At 41.7% G+C, this 10,100-nt stretch overlaps 1 long non-coding RNA gene across 1 annotated transcript in view; it reads left to right on the forward strand.

Moving 5' to 3' along the window:
• Window positions 1-7,091, forward strand: part of LOC118232148 — a 74,676-nt gene extending 67,585 nt beyond the window's left edge. Inside the window, exon 5 of the long non-coding RNA XR_004766223.1 lies at window positions 7,026-7,091. This is a non-coding gene — a long non-coding RNA (uncharacterized LOC118232148). The remainder of the gene's footprint in view (window positions 1-7,025) is intronic.
• The last annotated feature ends 3,009 nt before the right edge of the window (window positions 7,092-10,100 follow it).

Here is a 10,100-nt window from a genome sequence, read left to right on the forward strand (position 1 = left end):
TTCAAACAATAGTGTGTTCTAAAATAAGAAATAACATATTGCCAAATGTGGTATGCCTCTTTAAGCTACTCTTAGTCAGTTCGCTATACTTAGCCTTGGAAACTACATGGCTTAGGCCTGTCGCTTAGGCTTTCAGAGATGTGATTGCATACTGGTTAAAGATTTATTTCACATTTTGCCAACAAAACCTTGCACATTGCAAAGTCTCAGTTGGTTTAATTAAACAAGACAATACTCATTTACTGCATATTAACTACAGTTGTTTCAGAAAGCATATGCATGTTCCTAATGCATAAACAAAATCTTTACAGTTTTTTAAGGTCAGGTAAAAAAATCCGTACTGAAGATTGAGTGTGCATAGATCTGCACATATATACGGTATCAATACAAAGATTTCAACAGGGAATTAATTAAATCCATGTGATACACAAAATAATTACTACCTACAGAACAGGACTGCAGGAGATCGGTGAGTGGGATAATTTTAGGTAGTTGTACAATACTTAGATTGTATATTTTATAGCTTCAGTGTATTTTATGTTGGGAACTCTTGCAGATTTTATTCTGATTCTTAATGCCAGGTAAAAAAACAAGACCATTGTAATATATTTAACACCAAACTGCATTATACTGTTACGCATACATTCAGCGATGGGATTTCAAATGAGCGCTTCAGTTAATGTTGGGGACTTTTGTCAGAAGGCTTGATTTGATGTGCAAGTACAAATTGTAGACCCCACCGACGAAGAGTAACGTCATCCATCCATCATTGCCTTTTTTTATAAGCATGATTAATGTTAGCATACAGAGCCGGCTTTTGATCTTGTTTTGCATTCCTCTCTCTCTCTGTTTTTTTTTTTTTTTTTTTTAGCAGAGAAAATCAGCATCGATACATTTCTGCAGTTTTGACAGGAATCACGATCCCCATATTGCCTCAGTGGAAAGATGGATTGTGTGATCAATGGCCTGGGATCTGAATCTACAATATCAGAGCTATGTCCCTTACCACTCTGCCTCACTGCTGCCATTAAAACAATAATAACAACAGACTAAAGGAGTCCCAGGTCTATCCCAGAGGAGAGATTTCACAAGCAAATATCAATAACACTTAGTTTAAGAGAGGTTGTAGTCAAACTTTACATTCACCTTTTTTATGTTAATTTAGAAGAAAATAAAATAAAAATCGGCTTCCCTCCTAAAAAAAGAGAATGTATAAAATTAGAGATGTGTGCTGCTGCAAAACTGAATGAATTTAGTATCTCATTGCCATCCCCCTCTACATGTCACACTTGCATTACAAGTTTTGGAATTCTGCCAGATAAGTAATAAGGATCTGTAATGAGTCATAATGGCTCAGAAAGTTGACTCTTCAGATTTGACAGCTTATCTTGGCTCGGCAGCTGTGGTCATGCAGAGCAGTCGCGTCCTCCGGGTTTTTAGGAGTTCCCGGCATATAATTGCGTAATTTAATTTGGGATTAATCGGTCTGAATGAGCACGTATGGTTCTTAAGTGTTTCAGTCGCTGACGGTATAGCGGAGCTATTGTATATACTGTCTGGGAAGCCATGTTGTGTCCATTACCCTAACAATCTCCGAGAGTTGGACTCGTCATTTCTCATACGTGCTTTTCATTTTGTGTCCCAAGGCGTTGTTTTCAATTAACAGCTACTCACCGCCCGTGCAAATCGGTCCGATGAACACCGCGTCCATCTGCTTGCGTTATTTACTGCAAATGGAAAAAGCCTTTCGAATGTGAAAGTCCGTTTCTTGCACATATGCAAGCCGTGGCCAGTGACGCAGACCATATCAACTGTTGTAAATATTCGCGTAGATTTTTTATTTCGACCTGTGTCTCTTCAGCGTTGCGATGGAAGTTTTGAGATTCAGATTTAACAATCTGGAAAAGGACCCACTTGTACAATGTTGTCGCAATGGGTTTTAGCATGCCAGTGTCATAAAGAGACATTCTCCTGAAAAATCAGTCATAGAACTCTAATCTAATCTGTGTAGTGATTAGATTAATAATTAAAGCTTACCTGCTTAACTGTGGTTCCATCACCCCACTGTGTTCCACGTGTCCCAGAGGTTACACAGGTTCTCCATCACTGAAGGAAAAGCACCCATGCAAAGTTGCCCGTCTGGATCCCCAGCACACGCTGTTCAGAGACAAAGGGAGTCCAAAACTCAGACGGTAAAAAAAAAAAAACGGGGGCCCTCGTGCCAAATCCACGCGTACCGGTCTTCTGCCCATTTCTGCGTGGGGGGGGGGGGATTTTTGCACGAGTGCCGGGGCGCCGTCTCTTTAATTATTTCCTCCTGTGCCGGCCGGGGGCGGCGTTTTGACGAGGTGTTGAGGCTGGGTGTTGGGAGGCTTCAGTGCCGAAGGAAGGCTGATCCTGTGGTATCGGCCTATCGGGAGCCACATGCAAATACAGACGCGTCCATCTGACGCCGGTGTGTCGAGCCCTGGACCCTGCACTGGACACAGCACGGTGCACTCAAAAGGACACTCAAATGTCTGCTTGTCTTTGGGGCTGCTCAATACAGCACACATTACATACAGTACACCAACACCATTCTTAGGCTTTTGCAGTACACTGCGGAGTCACTTTTCGGTCATACCAGCGTCCTCTTGATGAACCTCAAAGCCTTCATATCATTTTCTTTTGAAAAGAAGCAGTTTTATTATGATAAATATGTCTGATATGTTGTGGAAGCCACCGCATGCACATTTGTCCCATAAATTAGATAAACGTGATCGCTCTGTGTAATCAGCGATAGACGGCGACTGCTATTACAGCAGGCTGTGAGGGGTGGGGGAGGGGGGGGAGGGGGGGAGGAATTCCTGTCGTCTTGTGAAACAGCCTTTGGTTATAAGAGCAAATGAGCACGGAAAGGACTTGACACATTTTTAACAAAATGGCCACCAGGGATGTTTGGTCAGACAAAGACCACAGCCTGACGTGATGCTGCCTCTTTTTATTTATTGTCGACTGGAGCACTTAAGGAAATGAGTGGAGGGTTTATTGCCGGGCTCACGATTCATAGAAGTCATAATAAAACCAGGCCGCTTCAGGCCCGTTCCTGAATATCATTGATCCATTATGACTCTGAGGCTGACTTCATTGGGTCAAAAGTGGCTGTATGATTTGTTGTAGCTGGTGTGTGACATAATTGACCGTGATGTCTATGGCCTTGTGATGTCATAATGGTTGACTCCATTCCATGAGGACTGTGTTAGCAATGCATGGCATTGTGGATGAGATTGCATTCACAGTGAATATTAGATGACCCTCAAATCTAGTTTGACTTTATTTGCAAAATGACATGTAACGTCAAGAAAATGTGTAGATTGTTTCTTATATCAGAATTATATTCCATGACTGTAGCTCAGTCTTTCCCTTAGTAATAATGTAATTACAACAACAACAACAACAACAACAACAAAAACCTGCTTCTCTACCCTGCAACATATACTTCTTCCAGGTGTGAAACAGGGTAGTTATGCAAACAAATGCAGAGAGGAGGGTATAAAATCCCCAACAGGGTTGTCTGGTAACCAGCCGAGATCACGAAATATGGCCGTGTCCTGAGTCGGGGGGACCTCTGCCCATACTGGGGCGCTGGTGTCTCAGGCAGGATCACTTTCGCTCTGTTCTCTGGTGTTATTATATGGGAACTGTGCTGCCCCTGAGTCCTTTTTACCCAGAATTATATAAATTATCTTCAGCCTCCCAGGCTGCCAGTTTTTTCCTGCAGATATTGAATTTTGCCTTTATTTCTCCCCAGTCGCTGTAGGTACAGGCTGGCCAGGCCATTAGAGAAGACCCTGGGATAAGCAGATTATCTGAGGCACTGTCATCTTTGTTAAGTTCACGTCGTAAAGAAAATCAGATTACGCGAGGCTGGCTTTTCAGATAATTGCGTCGTTCGTGATGTCTGTTGAGTGCAAATCTCAAATATAGCAAGGTTTCTTGCTTGGATGCTGTACATGCAAATTCATTTTGCTTAATAGTTTGAGCTTTTTTTTTTTTTTTGTACTGTAAAATAAATATCCAGGTTCAGAGTGAGAGCAAAACATTTATGTCTACGGAAATCAAATAGTGAGGTGTAGCATAGTGCTATTATGTACATGTCAATACACATGAAATACATCAAGCTCCTTTGCTTTCAGTGTTATATATACAGACAACCAACTCCAGATATCGATTGAAAAATCCTTTGGAGAAAGTAGATTTTTCCCGCATGTTATCTTTCATGCTAATCTGTGAAGTCTAAGGAACAATTTCCAAAAAGTTCTTTACATATCTGGGAATGATCATTTTCAGTATAATGAGTGCTATCAGTATAATAGGCACCTACACTGGCGGTGTCTGATTTATTATTTTCCATGCATCTGTTTGTAAATTCTGATTTGTCCTAGCTGACCCCCAAGGGAACCATACAAATTAATTTTCATTTCAGGATTTATTATTACTTTTTTTTAAAAGAAGAAGAAGAAAAAAAAACCACACAAGCAATTGCATTATCACTTGTGCCATTCAGATTGATTCTCTAAATAAAGATGTCCCTTGGGCTCAGACATCCATTTAACTGCCACGCGGATCCAGTGTGTCGCTGACAGATGAGGACGGCAGACAACTTTATTTCATTACATTATGTTAGTCTTTTACAAAAACGGCCTGCATGGGGGAAAAAAAGCAAATCAATCCAGGGGTGACTGCCGTGTCACTCGCATAAACAATTATATATTTGTCTTTCTTTTCTTCTTTTTTTTTAGTGAAAGGACACTGGGGCCTGCCTTTCAATCCAGGCCGTTGTCCTTGACTTTGGCTTCGCAAACAAATTCGAGCGCCCGGGTGCAAACACACATTTTATTGCCGTTCATTTCATATCGTGATCTTTGAACCGACAAAAAAAAAGAGACTCTTGACAAGGAATAAACGGCGCTATCATTTAATTCGAAACGTTTCAGGACAAATGTTGATTTAATTCATGCCGCCTCGCTTTATTGCCTGATAAGGCTGTGTTCTGACTTTGTGTTTTATGAATATTAGAAATCTTCACCTCACAATACTTTGCGAGGAGCCAACACAATGACAGCGGAGGGGAGGGGGCTGGTTAGTTGGGGTGTCAGACTGTTAGGGTCGCAGGCCAGTCAAGAGGTCACTGGCAGGAACTACACAGTGGAAGGACAGAGAAAAAGAGATAGAGATGGGAAAGAGAAGAACAAGGGCTTATAAGGTGTCTAACAACCACCAGCAGCTAGTACATTGTGGCAGTGTTGCTTGAAAGAACACCTACTGTACACTGAAATGTCCCTTCAGTGACAAAGGACTTTCTCTACAAGACTAATCAATGGGCACTGCTCATGTCTACACATTTATGAATTTAACTTTTACTATCCGGAAATGTGCAGGAGCAACCTGCTCTTTGATGATGACACCCACTAGTAGGAACGTAATGTGAGGAAAAACCGATTTAGCAGTTGGTTGAAGGTTGATTTAAAAATAGCCCCCATGTGTGCATTGTATTAGGCACTTTCTGACTTTTCTGCTGAAAAAAAAAATGCTATTTCAATATAATGTGCAATTTAATTGTAGCAGGCACTTTTAGACCAAGTGACTTGCAAAGTTACAAGAGCAACACAAAAATAAATTCCCCAATAAATATTTCTGTGGTAAGTTCAGCTGAGTGCAAACTATTCCAATTTTTTTTTCATTTCATGTGGCTTCCTTGCAAATTTTTTGCAATCCATGTTAGTGGAATATATACCGTGGTATTTTTTTTTTTTTTTCCAAACATTAAATCATAGACTGCATGTTCAGACTCCTTGTTATGTTAATTGTACCACATCCATTTACCCCTCTGGTGCTCAGTACTTTTCTGTCTGTGAACACGACTGAGTAATTCACTCCATTGAAATGCAGATGGACTGAAGTGTGCTGATGGAAATGTTGTGAGAAAAAACATCCTGAAAGAAAGTTCCGGATGAATTTCAGATGAATCTTTCACAGAAGCTGTAGCTGCAGGATAAACGTCTGCTTTGACATCTTTGAGTTCTTAAAAGTTTAATTTGAGTTGTTTTTTGCGAAAGCTTTTGTGAAATGTTTCCCCAGGCTGTAGTCCTTCTGCGTTCAATGTTCTATTTTGATGGATATGACATTTTGAGAGTGGCATTGCTAGCAACACTTTATTCTGGGTGACCATGTACAAGGCACTATGAAAGTCATCGTTAACACTTAATTAACGATCAGGTCATCATATATTAGCATCTAATAAGCAAGTATTAGGTACTTGTTAGGCTTCCTAATTATCTTGCCAAGGTGACATGTTATTAGGCAAAAATGGGAAAACCATTGCTAATCAATCCATTTGTGTTATTAGTGATGAGTAAGACAACAGATAACTTTCATTACATTTGGACATTCAGCAGATGGTCTTATCTGGGTGACTTACAGAGATTCATTTATTTATTTCGTTATTTGTTTAACATACAACTCATTTATCCAAGTTTTTTTATTTATGTACTTATTTTACTGAAGCAGTCCAGGTGAAGTAACAACAACACTCCACCTGGGAATCAAACTAACTACTTTTGGATTCTGTATCAAAATGAAAAATAAGAGAGCAGTTTTTTTTTTTTTTACTAGCAGTTTTTTTCTCCCCAAAGCTTCAGAGCTTCTCTTTAGCCTGCGCTAATGTTGCATAACAGTCTCGCGTAACATGTGGTGAGATGAAGCTTCACCGTGAGGGGGACAGCTGGTAGAAGCTAATGTCATCCATATTCCTAGCTTTGTTACATTACAATTCTGACACGTGGCATATTGTCATGAGTAAACGTTTTGGTTCTTAGCTCAATCACTGCTCACCACAGATTCTTTATTTATTTATTTTTTGGTTCTTTTTTTTTTTTTTCTTTCCGAAAAACGAATCTGAGCGAAATTTAAAGAAGGAAGGCATTAAACTGAGAGGGGGGCGGAAAGGCCTGTTTTTGGTTTTTGAAAGCCTTTTGGATTTACAGTGAAGGCTACACGAGGAGGCACAAAGCTACGGAACCAGGCCTTAAGTCACCGTGGACGAACTGCTGAAAGGGAAAAGGGCAGGAGGATGGCAACGGTGCGTAAATTTGATTTTGAAGCTTTTCAGCAGTGATTTTATTTCCCGGTCCTCCTAGCTGACTGCAGGGTCCGCTGGTTTTTGTTTTTTGCCTTAATATCAGCAGCCAATTCAGAAACCAAGAAACCAGGTGAGGTGAGTTAAACTGCGTAATCGACCGCTTTATTTGATCAATTAAGTGCCGAGTGACAACGAAAACCAGCAGACCCTGCGGCCCGCCAGGACCAGGAAGGAAGATGACTGCTTTACCGGGAAACATTGAATAAAAAAGTGAGTGACCAGCAGGGGGCAGCACTAATCCAGCAACATTGATGTACAGGAGCGAGATGGTCACCTTCTGTGGATGTTGACATTGAAGTTACTGCATGCAAATCATTGCAGGAAATTAGTTACTGACAGGTCTTTATGCACTATAGTTACAGGCCAACTAGACCGATAAGGCGTGCAATTTTTCTTTTAGTGAGACATTCGCTCGCTCATAAATGAAGCCTTGAAAAATGAAAAGCAAACAAACGCCAAATATTTTTATCAAATGATCATTTCATTGGGATTCTCTGCCGGTCGATGCATTGGATTTAAAACTTTTATCACGCCTTTTTTTCCCCCTTGTGAGATGCGGCCATGATTAATTGGCTTAACAGAAAATAAACAGGCCGAAGATAAAGGCTGACATTATGACAGCGGGATGACCTTGATGGCAGCAAAATGCTTGTCAGAGGCGATTGCTGGAAGGCTGGTTGCAGTACAAGACGACGCTGTATGGAATCCTGAAACCAGAAAGTCACATCAACACTTTGAGTCAATAAAAATAGATACACCCCGCCCCCCCCCCCCCCCCCCCCCCCGACAGCACAGCGCTGACTACATTGAACCCTGTCTAAATAGCACGCAATTATAGCGCGACAGAAACAAAAGATCTGCAGCCAAGTAATAATTGTAGAAAGTCCTGCGGGGATGAGATGTGAGATGCATGTAAATGTAGTCGCAGTGGATGAGGAAAGGCCAATAGAGTTAGACTTCTAGGGCAACAATGGCTGTCATTATGTCACGTTGACTGATGGGATGCATTCTAATGATTTCATGGATGCACTTCATTGGTATTTACATTTTCATTAGGCCAATTATGTGGCCAATTATAGACGGCGTCCAGAAAATGCCTCAGTATGTAGGCAGAGTAGGCCTATTCTGCAGTACAATGGAGTTATTGACCGAATTTCCGAAGCTTCCACCACAAAAGCACCCGTTTTTAATGCTTGTAGGCCTTCTCCATACTTCAAGAGGTACGTTATTGATTTTTACAACAACAAAACAAAAAGTATAACGCTCCTACAAAGTTCAGCTGAACGGACTGTTGGAAAATGTACCGAAACATATAATGACTGACTCCAGACTCCAGAGTCGGTCGACTTTTATTTTTTCCAAGTCATACATTCTGAATTTCTGCTTGAGAAGCCGTCTGACATTCTGAAATTCTGTTTCGTTGGACAGAATTTTAGTGTTGTTTTCTTTGTTTAAAAAAAAAGAAAAAAAAAAGCTTATTTTTCTCCCAGCCTAACTGACGCTGCTCACAATACTGACGTGTCCTGCAAACGGTTATTTCTCTAAAAAGGGAGGTGCAGTGTCCTGGGCGGTGAAAGCAGTGGGGCACGTGAAGCGGATCCACTCAAATCCCCGGTAATCAGAGGTAAGAGGAGCTGACGGATGAAGAGCGGGCACAATTAGAAGAGAGGCGGTGTGAAAGGCAGCCCCTTTAGAATGAGACGCGGCTCACAAACTAAGCCGTCTACACCGGTCACGGGTGGAGAAAAGCGTTATAGATGCAACGTAAATAAAAATGCCTCTGCGCTGTGTCGGTACGGCATGCGCTGTATACCGGCACGATGAGGACTGACTGGAATGAATCGTTTCACCGGAGACTGTACACCCGAATACCTGCCCTCCATTAAAACACAGGGCGCGGTCGCCGTATCGACTGCCGGTAAATAAAGCCTCGCGTAGGATCCCCCTTTAAGTGGGGATTTTTCACGCTTAGCGGAGTGGCTTTGGGATCAGGCGAGGCTGTAATGGTGATATAATGCCGAGCCGGTGCACTAGTCATCTCAGAACTGGATCTCTGTTTTAGCCGGAAGGGCGGCCAGTGCATGGACTTAATACCTGCCGTAAAAAAATTCTGAGCGAGTCTCTCATGAATGGTTTATTTCTACAGGAGCAGGAGGCCCCTAGGACGTTTGGAACATATGTGTTCAACTCCTTCCATCTTTTATCTTATTTTTTTCCCCCCAGCATCATTATAACTCTGTTTATAGTTGACATGGGCTTTCCCTGAGTTATTTATTTATTATATGGTGTGGCTGTTTTATGTACATTATCTCTGGGGTAAAAAAAAAAAAAAAAAGTGCCAGAATGCATCTTCACAGAAGGATGGAATGCTATCATTATTGCGCAATTGCATACGAGCGAAATGCTGTTTTTTTTGTATCCTGGTTTTCAGTTAAAATTAATGTCTGCTGCTTCCTAAACTGTCCCCCTTCCAGACTCCCCCATCTGGTGAGACAGAACAGGAAATGAGGCCGAACACGGGAGCAACATGCGCTTGGCTACGTTGGTAATCGTCTGGCATTAATCTCAAAATCCCGCCATCACTGTCTATGACTTTTCAAGTAAAATTTGTTTAGCTTGAATATGTCGGCTCGCTGAGCTGCGTGCAGATACAGAAACCTGTTGAAGGAGACAGTACCATAAGAGGCACCATTTTACACTAAATTTTTAAAGTGCTATGATATCCATCCATCCATTATCTATACCCACTTATCCTGGTCAGGGTCTTGGGGGGGTGCTCAAACCTATCCCAGCATGCATTGGGCAGGGTCTTGGGGGGTGCTCAAACCTATCCCAGCATGCATTGGGCAAAAGGCAGGAATATACCCAGGACAGGTCGCCAATATATCGCAGGGTACACACACCATTCACCCACCATTCA

The sequence above is a fragment of the Anguilla anguilla genome, chromosome 7 (genome assembly GCF_013347855.1).
Source record: "Anguilla anguilla isolate fAngAng1 chromosome 7, fAngAng1.pri, whole genome shotgun sequence".
NCBI classification, from domain to species: domain Eukaryota; kingdom Metazoa; phylum Chordata; class Actinopteri; order Anguilliformes; family Anguillidae; genus Anguilla; species Anguilla anguilla.